Source organism: Sapajus apella, unplaced genomic scaffold (genome assembly GCF_009761245.1).
Source record: "Sapajus apella isolate SASKATOON/1434 unplaced genomic scaffold, GSC_monkey_1.0 scaffold42, whole genome shotgun sequence".
Lineage (NCBI taxonomy): Eukaryota > Metazoa > Chordata > Mammalia > Primates > Cebidae > Sapajus > Sapajus apella.
In genome coordinates this window covers 17,626,291-17,640,499 of record NW_022436982.1, presented here as the reverse complement: position 1 = coordinate 17,640,499, position 14,209 = coordinate 17,626,291, and positions in this window count along the sequence as shown.

Sequence of the window (14,209 nt, the reverse complement as noted above, 5' to 3'; positions counted from 1 at the left end):
ATCAGATCCCCTTGTGGGCTGATTTGCAAATAGGAAGTTCTCTTCTGAAGGTTGTGGCAAACATAGGAGATAACTAAATTCTGGCTAATCAGGACTTTCCTCTGTGCTGCCCAAGGGGGGTCCTTTAAGACTGAAGTCTTTGCTTGGAGGGTGTCTCATGCATGGCTCCTCCTGTCTGCCTTACTCCCATGGCCACAGCATCCATGAATGTGGCCTGTCTTTTTAGCTCTGGAAGATTTTAGGATCTCCTTATTCTTGGTGTGGAAGTTGTATAGGGATCTATCTGGGCATGATTCTTCTATTTCTTATGCTGGGAATCTAATGAACACATTGAAGAAATACACTCATGAGCTTTCATTCTTGTATTATTTCTTTGGTTGGTCAGATGTTGGCCCTCCTGAATTCATCATCTGGGCTTCTTATCATTTTTCTTAGGTGTTGTTAATTAGTTGGCCAGCTTTCTGGGATATTTACTTGACTTTAATCTCCATATTTTCTATTGAAATTTTTTTTTACTATAACACGGATACTTTTTTTTTTCAAAGAATCCCTCATGGATTGCTGGTTGTTCTTTTATAATGGCAGCATGCTTTCCTTCCATGAATACAATTTTGCATCAAATTCTTGCAGAATACAAATGAGAATGATTTTGGTTCGCTGAATGATCACCAGTTCCTCTGAGGTCATTTGTTTGTGTTTGCTCATCTTGGTCATTCTTATTCATGTGTGAGATATTCCCCAGTGTCTGGGATTCCTCTGTTATTTGTTCATGGATGATAGGTAGCATTGCTGTGCATGGATGGAGAGGGTTGACTGGATGAATTTACAGGCAGAGAGCCCACCAGCATCCTGGGAACTCCTAAATGCTTAAATGTATAGGTGTCAGCCCTGGGATACCAACCATCACACCACCTACCACAGTTTTCCTGCATGGGTGCTTTGACTTCTCAAGCCGAAGTCTGACACCTTCACTCTCACACAGTCTGGGGAATACCTTCACTCATCAATCAGATCTGACAGCATTTCCCACTCAAAGTGTCCCCAACACAATACACTCTCTTCTTTTACAGACCTGTTTCCCTCCCTGGGCTTCTAGTGTCTGATTGTTATACTGTCTTTCCAGTATTAAAAAACATAGAATAATATCTGAGTGTATCTTATTCTCCTCATCTTCAGTTCCTGAGACCTTGAGGATTCTTCCTGTCTCTGTCCACCCTCTCTCTTTCCATCATAGCCTCTCCAATCAGGCCATCATCATTTATCCCCTGGAAAAAATCCAAGTTTCTTTCTAGCTTTCTGCCTCTCACCTCTCTTATAGTTAGCTGTCAGATTAATATTCCCAGGTGTAGTTCTCTTTATATCATTGTGCAGCTCAAAATTCTTTCCTGGATCTCTTCTATTTACTCATTAAGGCCTACCTTCGCAATCTGATGTTCAGTGGTTCAACCCACTTCTCTTCCCACCTTCCTATGGGAGGTAGGAGCATGTAGCATGCACTTAAGGGGTATACAGGCACAGCCAGGTGCAGGCTCTGATGCCTATGGGGCAAATTATTTGCCCTCTCTGACCTGTACCTACCTTTCTTATCTCTAACTTCAGGATAATAAAAGCTCAGGTATGCCTTGGAGATATTGCAGGTTTGGTTTTGGACCACCAGACTAGAGTAAATACCACAATAAAGCAAGTCACACAAATTTTTAAATTTCCCAGTGCATATAAAAGCTATGTTTACATTATACTTTCGTCTATTAAGTACACTATATTGTAGTCTGTTAAGACCTTTGTCTTTAAAAGTGTAGATAACTTAATTAAAAATATTTTATTGTAAAACAAATGCAATCATCTGAATCTTCAGCTTGTAATCTTTTCACTGGCGGAAGATCTTGTCTTGATATTGATGGCTGCTGACTGATGAGGATGGTGATTACTGAAGGCTAGGGTGGCTGTGACTACTTCTTAAAATAAGACCACAGCGAGGTCACCACAATGGTTGACTTGTGCTTTCACAAAAGGTTTCTTTGCAGCATGTAATGCTGTTTGATAGCATTTTACACACAGTGAAACTTTTCAAAATTTGTCAGTCCTCTCAACCCCTGCCACTGCTTTAGCAAATTAAGTTTATGCAATATTCTAAATCTTTTGTTTCATTGCAGCAACGTTCCCAGCATCTTCACCAGGAGTAGATTCTATTTCAAGAAGTCATTCTTCAGTCATCCATAAGAAACAACTCCTTATTCACTCAAGTTTTCTCATGATATTGCAGAAATTCGGTCACATCTTCATGCTTCATTTCTAATTTTAGTTCTCTTGCTATTTCTACCATCTTGGCAGTGATTTCCTCAATTGAAGTCTTGAACCCATCAAAGTCATGCATAAATGTTGGAATGAATTTCTTCCAAATTCCTGTTAATGTTGATATTTTGACGTCCACCCATGAGTTACTAATGTTCTTAATGACATCTAGAATGGTGAATCCTTTCCAGGATGTTTTCCATTTACTTTGCCCAGATCCATCAGAGGACTCACCATCTATGGCAGCTATAGCATTATGAAATGTATTTCTTAAATAACAAGAGTAGAAAGTCAAAAGTACTCCTAATCCATGGGCTGCAGAATGGACATTGTGTTTACAGGAATAATAGCAGTGTTCATCTCCTTGTATATCTCCATCAGAGATCTAGGGTGACTAGGTGCATTGTCAATAAACAGTAATGTTTTGACAGAAATCTCATTTTTTGAGCAGTAGTTTTTAACAGTAGGCTTAAATATTCAGTAAATCATGCTGTAAACAAGTTTTGTTTTTCCATTTATAGAGCACAGGCAGAGTAGATTTAGCATAATTCTTAAGGGCCCTAGGATTTCAGAATGGTAAATGAGTATTGGCTTTAACTTAAAGTCACCAGCTAACAAGAATGTCAGCCTGCCCTTTGAAGCTTTGAAATCTTCCAATATAAGACTGTTTCATCTACATGAAAAATCTGCTGTGTAGTATAGCCATGTTCATCAATGATTTTAGCTCGATCTTCTGGATAACTTGCTGCAGCTTCTACATCGCACTTGGCGTTTCACCTTACACTTTTATGTTATGGAGATGGCTTCTTAAACCGCATGAACCAATCTTTTGCTAGCCTCAAAACTTTCTTCTGCAACTTCCTCACCTTTCTCAACCTTCATAGAATTGAAACAAGTTAGTGCCTTGCTCTGGATTAGCCTTTGGCTTAAGAGAATGTTGTGGCTGGTTTAGTCTTCTATCCAGACCACTAAAAGTAATGCTCTTTAAAGGTTGTATTTATGAAGACTACTACTGTTATTATTGTTACTGTTCTTGTCATGCATCCAATATCTTTCTGTCAAGGTGGTCTCCTCCCTATTTTCTGACTATAGCCCATAATTTCCCACCTCCTCACTCTATAGCCCATAATTTCCCACCCCTGTACTCTGTTTCAAATGCCCTTCCTCCTCCGTATACACTGTCAAAATTTTTAAATACTTTTAAAATTGTAATAATATACACATAATACAAAATAGACATTTTAGCCATGTTAAGCGTAAAGTTTATTGGCATTAAGAGCATTCGTATTGTTATATAGCCACTATCCATGTCTAAAAGTTTTCCATCTTCTGACTGAAATTCTGTACCTATTAAACACTAGTTCCTCCCTCTTCTCATCTCTTACAACCACTATTCTACTTTCTGTCTATGAATTTTACTATCCTGGGCATTCCAAAGAAGTGGAACTATACAGTATTTATTCTTTTATGTCTGGCTTATTTCACTTAGCATAATGTTTACAAGGTTCATTTGTGTTGTAGCATATATCCAAATTTCATTTATTTTTAAGGCTGAATAATACCCCTTTGTATGTACATAACACATTTTCTTTATCCATTCATTTGTTGATGGACATTTAAGTTGCCTCCATCTTTGGCTATTGTGAATAGTGCTGCTATAAACATGAATGTACAAATTTGTGTCCCTGTTTTCACTTCTTTGGGGTATATACCCAGAAGTAGAAATGCTGGATCATATGGTAGCTCTGTGCTTAGCCTTTTGTGGAACTGCCATACTGTTTCCATAGTGGCAGTATACCCTGTCAAGTTTTAAGTGTCAAGGTCCAATTCCATTACTACCTCCTTCATGGATGCTTTTCAAATCCCCTTCCAGATAGAAGACACTTCTATCTGGAAGGGTCATGGTAGTTTACTTGCAGATCGCCCTCCCTCAGCCTCTTTTAGGAGAGTCTCCTTGGTTCCCCACATAGCTTCGCTTTAAGTCAGGTGCCGAATATGTATTTAGTGAAGGAAGGATGGAAGGAAGGAGGAAGGAAGGAAGGAGAGAGAGAGAAAAGAAAGAGAAAAAGGAAAAAGAAGAAAGAAAGGAAAGGAAAGGAAAGAAAGAACGAAAGAAAGAGAGAGAAAAGAATCAAGCAGTGGCCAGAGCTGCTGACACCTCACAGGGAAGAATGCAGGGGATTAGTGAAAACTCCCCACCCTGGGAGTCAGCTCCTGAAATGCTTTGATGCGTGGATGAGGTCAATGAGCTACTTCTGCAGTCTCTTCACAAAGCCAGTGTAGTGTTACTTCCTTGACTGACTCTCATTCATTACATTAAGAAGCAGCATGTGTTGCTGGCATCAGTTGGATTTCCCTAATATGAAAAACAGGTTGCCACTTGGGTCTGCAGAGACATTTGGATGCATTGTATTTAAATTTTGTTTTCATTGAAAATTTATAGCTGCCACCTTCTACTCTAATGTAATGAATAATTAGAAGCAATTACAAGGAAATTTAGCAAATTACTAAGCCATCTAGGAGTAAATATTAGTGTTTATGGTGTTCTTCCTTTGCTGTCTAGCAATCCAAAATGATATATGATATGCATACAGACACCATGCACAAATACTTTTCTATGCGCCCAACAGTTTTTCAGTAAGATCATAAAAATCAGTGCATGGCATTAGAGCCTTGTGACATTAAAGGGCTTTCTCATTAAATATGGGATGATGGGGTAGGGGCAGTGGTGAACTTGAGCAGTAAAAACTTAATCAAAAAAGGTTTTTTGGTGGTGGGGTACATTATTTTCTTTTTTAAAGTTAATTTTTCTATTGTACCTTTTAATTTTAAAAATTAAGGAGGAAACCAGACCAGTGAAATAAATAGATAAAAATGCTGCCTGGAAGATGGCCGAATAGGAACAGCTCTGGAGTGCAGTTCCCAGTGAGAGCAATGCAGAGGGTGAGTTATCATTGCATTTCTAAAGGAGGTACCAGATACATCTCAATGGGACTGTTTGCACAGTGGGCGTAGCCCAAGAAGGGCGAGCTGAGGCAGGGTAGGGTGCTGCCTCACCCTGGAAGTGCAATCCCCAGAACATCCCCCCCCACCCGACCCAACAGAGGCCATGGGGGCTTTTCCATCCACCCCAGCACTCTGGTTCAGACACTGCACTACTCCCGCAGTTTTTACCACCCACAGACCAGGAGATTCCCAGGCCGAAAAGCGCCATGAGTTTCGAGCACAGCTGTTTTAGCCAGCACCACGGTTGCTGCACAAGAACTCACAGAAATCTGGGCAGCCATTTCAACTGGCACCTGGAATGCCTGGGAGACGGACCTGCCCATTCAACTGAAAAGAGGGGGCTGAAAGCAGGCAGCCAGGTGATCAGGCTCAGCAGATCCCACCCCCACAAAGACCAACAATCTGAAATGCTCTGGATTCAGAGTTTCGCAGCAAGCGCAACTGGACCCGGGATGGTCCTGCTCTGTGCGGGGAAAGGCATCTGCCATTACTGAGGCGGTCTGCCACTGCCGAGGCAGTCCGCCATTACTGAGGCAGACTGCCATTACCGAGGCTGTTCTAACTGTACCTCTGTAAACAAAACCTCAAGGAAGTTTACACAGCAGCTGCGCAGAGCCCACGGCAGCTCAGCAATGCCTCTGCTGGCAGACTGTGACTAGACTGCCTCCTTGATGGGCAGGACATCTCTGAAAAAAGGCAGCAACATATCAGGAACTTATAAATAAAGCCCCACCTTCCCAGGACAGAGCACCTGGGAAAAGAGGCGGTTATGAGTTCCACTGCAGCAGACTTAAACGTACCTGCCCAGCAGCTCTGAATGGAACAACAGAGCTCCCAGCACAGCACTTGAGCTCTGATAAGGGACAGACTATCTCCTTAAGTGGCTCCCCAACCCCCATAGACCCAAAGAGGCACCTCATAAAGGAGAGTTCTGGTTGACATCTGGTGGGTACCCTTCTGAGACAAAGATAACAGAATAAGAGACTGGCAGCAACCCTTACTGTTCTGCAGCCCCTGCAGGTGATTCCCAGGTAAGCAGGTCTGGAGCGGACCTCCAGCCATCCTGCAGCAGAGGGATGTGACTGTTTGAAGGAAAACTAAAAAAAACAGAAAGAAATAGCATCAACATCAGCAAAAAGGACGTCCACTCAGAGACCCCATCCAAAAGCCAACAACTACAAAGACCACAGGTAGATAAATCGATGAAGATGAGAAGAAACCAGCTCAAAAAGGATGAAAACACCAAAAACCAGAATGCCTCTCCTCCTCCAAGGTATTACAACTCCGCACCAGCAAGGGAACAAAGCTGGATGGAGAATGAATCTGATGAATTGACAGAAGCAGGCTTCAGAAGGTGGGTAATAACAAACTTCTCTGAGCAAAAATAACATGTTCTAACCCAATGCAAAGAAATTAAGAACCTTGAAAAAAGATTAGATGAAATGCTAATTAGAATAACCAACTTAGAGAATAAGAATGTAAATGACTTAATGGAGCTGAAAAACACAACATGAGAACTTTGCAAAGCATACACAAGTTTAAATAGCCAAATCAACCAAACAGGAGAAAGGATATCAGAGATTCAAGATCAACTCAATGAAATAAAATGAGAAGGCAAGATTAGAGAAAAAAGAGTGAAAAGAAAGGAACAAAGCCTCCAAGAAACATGGGATTATGTGAAAAAACCTAATCTACGTTTGAAAGGTGTATCTGAATGTGACAGGGAGAATGAATCCAAGCTGGAAAACACTCTTCAGGAAATTATCCAGGAGAACTTCCCCAACCTAGCAAGGCAGGCCAACATTCAAGTCCAGGAAATACAGAGGATACCACAAAGATATTCCTCAAGAAGAGCAACCCCAAGGCACATAATCATCAGATTCACCAGGGTTGAAATGAAGGAAAAAATGCTAAGCACAGCCAGAGAGAAAGTTCGGGTTACCCACAAAGGGAAGCCCATCAGACTCACAGCGGGTCTCTTGGCAGAAACTCTACAAGCCAGGAGGGAGTGGGGGCCAATATTCAACATCTTTAAAGAAAAGAACTTTCAACCTAGAGTGTCATATCCAGCCAAACTAATCTTCATAAGGGAAGGAGAAATAAAATCCTTTACGAACAAGCAATTACTCAGAGATTTCATCACCACCAGACCTGCTTTACAAGAGCTCCTGAAAGAAGCACTAAACATAGAAAGGAACAACCAGCACCAGCCACTTCAAAATGTACCAAATGGTAAAGATCATCGACACAATGAGGAAACTACATCAACTCATGGGCAAAACAAACAGCATCAAAATGGCAGGATCAAATTCACACATAAAAATATTAACCTTAAATGTAAATGGGCTAAATACCCCAATCAAAAGACACAGACTGGCAAATTTGATAAAAAGGCAAGACCCATCAGTGTGCTGTATTCAGGAAACCCATCTCATGTACAAGGACACACATAGGCTAAAAATAAAGGGATGGAGGAAGATTTACCAAGCAAATGGAAAGCAAAAAAAAAAGCAGGAGTCCAAATCCTAGTCTCTGATAAAATGGGCTTTAAACCAACAAAGATCAAAAGGGACAAAGAAGGGAATTACATAATGGTAAAAGGATCCATGCAACAAGAAGAGCTAATGATCCTAAATATATACACACCTGATATAGGAGCACCCAGATACATAAAGCAAGTTATTAATGACCTACAAAGAGACTTAGACTCCCACACAATGATAGTGGGGGACTTTAACACTCCACTATCAATATTAGGCAGATCAACAAGACAGAAAATTAACAAGGATATCCAAGACTTGAACTCAGATCTGGACCAAGTGGACCTAATAGACATCTACAGAACTCTCCACCCCAAATTCACAGAATATATATTCTTCTCAGTACCACATCACACCTACTCTAAAATTGACCACATTATAGGAAGTAAATCACTCCTCAGCAAATGCAAAAGAATGGAAATAATAACAAACAGTCTCTCAGACCACAGTGCAATCAAGTTAGAACTCGGAATTCAGAAACTAACTCAGAACCACACAGCTTCATGGAAACTGAACAAATGGCTCCTGAATGTCGACTGGATAAACAATGAAATGAAGACAGAAATAAAGATTTCTTCAAAACCAATGAGAATGAAGACACAACATACCAGAATCTCTAGGACACATTTAAAGCAGTGTCTAGAGGGAAATTTATAGCAATAAATGCCCACATGAGAAGCGAGGCAAGATCTAAAATTGACACCCTATTGTAAAAATTGAAAGAGCTAGAGGAGCAAGATCAAAAAAACTCAAAAGCTAGCAGAAGACAAGAAATAACTAAGACCAGAGCAGAACTGAAGGAGATAGAGACACAAAAAACCCTTCAAAAAATCAATAAATTGGCCAGGCATAGTGGCTCATGCCTGTAATCCCAGCACTTTGGGAGGCGAAGGTGGGCGGATCACAAGGTCAAGAGATCAAGACCATCCTGGCTAACATAGTGAAACCCCATCTCTACTAAAAGCACAAAAAATTAGCCAGGTGTGGTGGTGTGTGCCTATAGTCCCAGCTACTAGGGAGGCTGAGGCAGGAGAATTTCTTGAAACTGGAAAATGGAAGTTGCAGTGAGCCAGGATTGTGCCACTGCACTCCAGCCTGGCGATAGAGCGAGACTCTGTCTCCAAAAAAAAAAAAAAAATCAATAAATCCTGGAGCTGATTTTTTGAAAAGATCAACAAAATAGACAGACTGCTGGAAGATTATTAAAAAAATAAAAGAGAGAAGAATCAAATAGATGCAATAAAAAACAATAATGGGGGTATCACCACTGATTCCACAGAAATACAAACTACCATCAGAGATTACTACAAACAACTCTATACACATGAACTAATAAACCTGGAAGAAATGGATAAATTCCTGGACACTTGCACCCTCCCAAGCCTAAACCAGAAAGAAGTTGAAACCCTGAATAGACCAATAACAAGGGCTGAAGTTGAGGCAGCAATTAATAGCCTACCAGCCAAAAAAAGTCCAGGTCCAGATGGATTCACAGCCGAATTCTACCAGACGTACAAAGAGGAGCTGGTACCATTCCTTCTGAAACTATTCCAAACAATACAAAAAGAGGAAACCCTTCCCATATCATTCTGTGAGACCAACATCATCCTGATACCAAAACCCGGCAGAGACTTAACAAAAAAACTTCAGGCCAATCTCCACAATGAACATAGATGCAAGAATCTTCAATAAAATACTGGTAAGCCAATTGCAACAGCACATCAAAAAGCTTATCCATCACAATAAAGTAGGCTTCATCCGGGATGCAAGCTTGGTTCAACATACACAAGTCTGTAAATGTAACCCATCACATAAACAGAACCAAAGACAAAACCACATGATAATCTCAATAGATGCAGAGAAGGCCTTCAACAAAATTAAACAGCCCTTTATGCTAAAAACTCTCAATAAATTAGGTATCAGTGGAATGTATCTCAAAATAATAAAAGCTATTTACAACAAACCCACAGCAAATATCATACTGAATGGGCAAAAACTGGAAGCATTCCCTTTGAAATCTGGCACTAGACAAGGATGCCCTCTCTCACCACTCCTATTCAATATAGTATTGGAAGTTCTAGCCAGAGCATTCAGGCAAGAAAAAGAAATAAAGAGTATTCAAATAGGAAAGGAGGAAGTTAAATTGTCTCTATTTGCAGATGACATGATTGTAATATTTATAAGACCCCATCGTCTCACCCCAAAATCTCCTGAAACTGATAAGCAACTTCAGCAAAGTCTCAGTATACAAAATCAATGTGCAAAAATCACAAGCATTCCTATGCACCAATAACAGACTAACAGAGAGCCAAATCAAGAGCTAACTCCCATTCACAATTGCTACAAAGAGAATAAAATACCTAGGAATACAACTAACAAAGGATGTAAAGGACCTCTTCAAGAAGAACTACAAACCACTGCTCAAGGAAATAAGAGAGGATACAAACAGATGGAAAAACATTCCATGCTCACGGTTCGGAAGAATCAATATCATGAAAATGGCCATACTGCCCAAAGTAATTTATAGATTCAGTGCTATCCCCATCAAGCTACCAATGATCTTCTTCACAGAAATGGAAAAAAACTACCTTAAACTTAATATGGAGCCAAAACAGAGCCTGCATAGCCAAGTCAATTCTATGCAAAGAAAACAAAGCTGGAGGCATCACACTACCTGACTTCAAACTATATTACAAGGCTACAGTAATCAAAACAGCATAGTACTGGTACCAAAACAGAGACATAGACCAATGGAACAGAACAGAGGCCTTGGAGGCAGTTCCACACATCTACAACCATGGGATCTTTGACAAGCCTGACCAAAACAAGCAATAGGGAAAGGATTCCCTGTTTCATAAATGGTGTTGGGAAAACCAGCTAGCAATGTGCAGAAGAAGAAACTGGACCTCTTCCTGACATCTTACACTGAAATTAACTCCAGATGGATTAAAGACATAAGACCTAACATCATAAAAACCCTAGAAGAAAATCTAGGCAAAACCATTCAGGACATAGGCATAGGCAAGGACTTCATGACCAAAACACCAAAAGCAATGACAACAAAAGCCAAAATAGACAAATGGGATCTAATTAAACTCCAGAGCTTCTGTACAGCAAAAGAAATAATCATTAGAATGAACCGGCAGCCAACAGAATGGGAAAAAATTTTTGCAATCTACCCATCTGACAAAGGGCTAATATCCAGAATCTACAAAGAACTAAAACAGCTTTACAAGAGAAAAACAAACAAACCCATGGGCAAAGGATATGAACAGTCACTTTTCAAAAGAAGACATATATGAAGCCAACAAACGTATGAAAAAATGCTCATCATCACTGGTCATTAGAGAAATGCAAATCAAAACTACATTGAGATACCACGTCACGCCAGTTAGAATGGTGATCATTAAAAAATCTGGAGACAACAGATGATGGAGAGGATGTGGAGAAACAGGAACACTTTTACACTGTTGGTGGGAGTGTAAATTAGTTTAGCCATTGTGGAAGACAGTGTGGCAATTCCTCAAGTATCTAGAAATAGAAATTCCATTTTGTCCCGAAGGTATATTTCCATTTATACTTCCAAATATATCTTATAATACTATATTTCAGTTTATTGCTTCATTGACAATATTTTCTTTGCATGTTTACATGTATTATTTGCCATTATTTTATCAAACTGCACAAAAAATTACCATTTTGATTTAAAAAGTCAGTAGAATCATGTAAACATACCTCAGTGTTACTATGGCCAATCATACAGACAACACATAATTATTTTACATTCCCTATGACTGTAGTTTTAGCTTGTTTCCAATTTTTAGCTATTATGATCAATACCATAGTGAACCTCATAGTCCATACAACTTTTAGAATATATTTTAAAGCTAGAATTTTAAGAAGAAGGATTTTAAGTCAAAGAAACTTTTCAAAGTTTTTGAGTCTTATTACCTAATCACTTACCAAAAAGCTTGCATTTAATTTGCTTTTCAGCTTGCAGTGCTGAGAATACTTGTTTTACTGCAACTGCACAAGCATTAAATGCTGCACAATCTAGCATTTTGCTAGCTCGTGAGACAATTTTAAGTTTTTTTATTATAATTGACCTTAGGTGAACTTGGAATCAGTCAGATTCAGTAGCAAGAAATATAATTCATCTAATCTAGTTTACAAATATTTATTTCACAACATGCTTTTCATGAGAAAGAGGCCTAGGTTGAGCTTTGAGATATGACTTTAAGAGCAGCACCACAGCACTGGTCACAGAGAGAACTGCTCCTGCCTCATGAAGCCACCACAGTAGAGAAGCCTGTGTAGGAGAAGCAAACACCACTGCAGCAATTGCTGGGGGAAATGGCAGAAGCAGCACAAAACATGTCCTTATCTCATTTCTGTCTTCAAAATTAAATAACATCCAGAACCATAGCTCTAATGGAGTCCAATAAATGTAGTTTTGAGATTTTTGTTTCAGCTTCTAGAGTGCAAAAAGACCCCCGAGAAGGTAGGTGGAATAGATGTTAAGTGCTAATCTCCCATATCCACAAGAACATTATTCATGTGTTTGTGATGCTTGTTAACTTATTAGATGAATTGTCAATTTTTAACCCTTTCTGAGCTAACTTGTAAAAGCCAAAGACCAGAAAGATACGATATCATTATTTCTAAGAAGCATATAGCATTATCCTTAGCAAAACTGGAGACCTGATGAAAGTGAGAAAAGGAAAAGGCAGGAGATGATTCCATTTACTCCCATATTGCGGGGTTTCCAATATCTAAGGTAAATTTCTTTGTATATATGTCAATATATAAGCATTAAAAAGAAATAATTTTTTGTTGTGTCTAATACAGCAGCATGGTAATTCAAATATTACTATTTTTCCCTTCCTGATAATAATTGGACTTGATTAATTTATTAAGTTCTTAAATAACTTGTTTCTTCATTGAGTGAATTATGATCATTTAAGCATAATCAGTAATAAATCAAAGAATCTTTCATTATCCCTCACTCACCTACAAGGGCTGCTGTGTTCTATAATTCCAGGGTTCACTGATTACATAGATTATTATGTGAATGGCACCCAGTGGAGTTGTGCTTCAAGGCAGTGGCCCTGTCAATTCCCTTAATTCATTAGATAACTGAGTCTACTTTTTTTTTTTTCCTTAGACTAACTTTAAGAAAGATGGTGATACCCGAGGGAACTACAGAAGGCTATAGGGAACTGGGCCCTTAGAAAACCTAGGAGGGCCTTTTTTCAGAGATGGTGTGAACTCAGAAGCCCACCAACTCAGGCCCACCAACATTCTTCTCCAAGGAAATCCCTTTCTATTCATGCCTTTTTGCCATTTGACTTAACAATCAAGATTGAACAATGTTGCCTGTGGATGATAAGGCTTTTACTTTGAGGGTTGTTTGGAAGACTAAACCTAAAGAAGTAGTGGATTAATTTAAGAAAACAGGAACAAATCTTTTGCAAAGGCAAAAAATTAACAGTTCCTTTCAAAGTCCCTCTTCAAAGCCTTTGATTGAGAGTTGACTCTTAACCCATGGCTTTTATGAAATTGTCAGCGGTATTGCACTATATCGCCCTGCATCCCTAGGGGAAGATTTCTGAACCCTGACCTCTTCTCTCCAGCTACTCCTATTTAAGAACCAAAGGCAAATATGACCTCTGTGAGTGGACAGATGAGGGGCCATCCCAAGTAGAGACTAATTCCCTATAGAAGGGATTTTAAATTCTGTTGTTAGGGAGTCAGAAGGCTACCACACTTTGGGTGTTTATGACAACCATTGTTTCTTATTTTCCTGTAGGCAAGGGAAAGAGTTGAGCTGTGAGGGGAACCTGGGTTTAGGTAAGGGGTGGTGGGGGTGAAAGAGATTGAGAGAGAGAGACAGAGAGAAACAGAAAGACATGGTTAGAGCAATTTCATCTTTTTTGGAAAGGCTACAGTCTTCAGTTACCATGTTTTCTAGATTTTCTAAGACTGTCTGCATTTTAAATATTTACTTTTATTATCCCCATAAAACATCAAAATATTCTGGATATATAAATATTTTGACAAATGGTAACTGAATGAATCAAGTCATTAATCATTACTAGTGTGTGAACTCATTCTCTCGGTTCTGAGCATGAATTCAAGGCTATCAAATGGAAAGTTGATGTCACTGATTAGTGACTTCTGGGCAGCAGGGAAGCTATCAATGGGCTCTGGCACTGAAAATTCTTTTGAAATGCGAATCGAGATTCAGAGGCTTGTCAAGAGATGTTTGGGGAAAAAAACAGAAAATACAATAGTTTCCCTTTATTTGCAATGGATATGTTCCAAGATCCCTAGTGGGTGCTTAAAACTTTGAGTAGTACTGAACCCTCTCC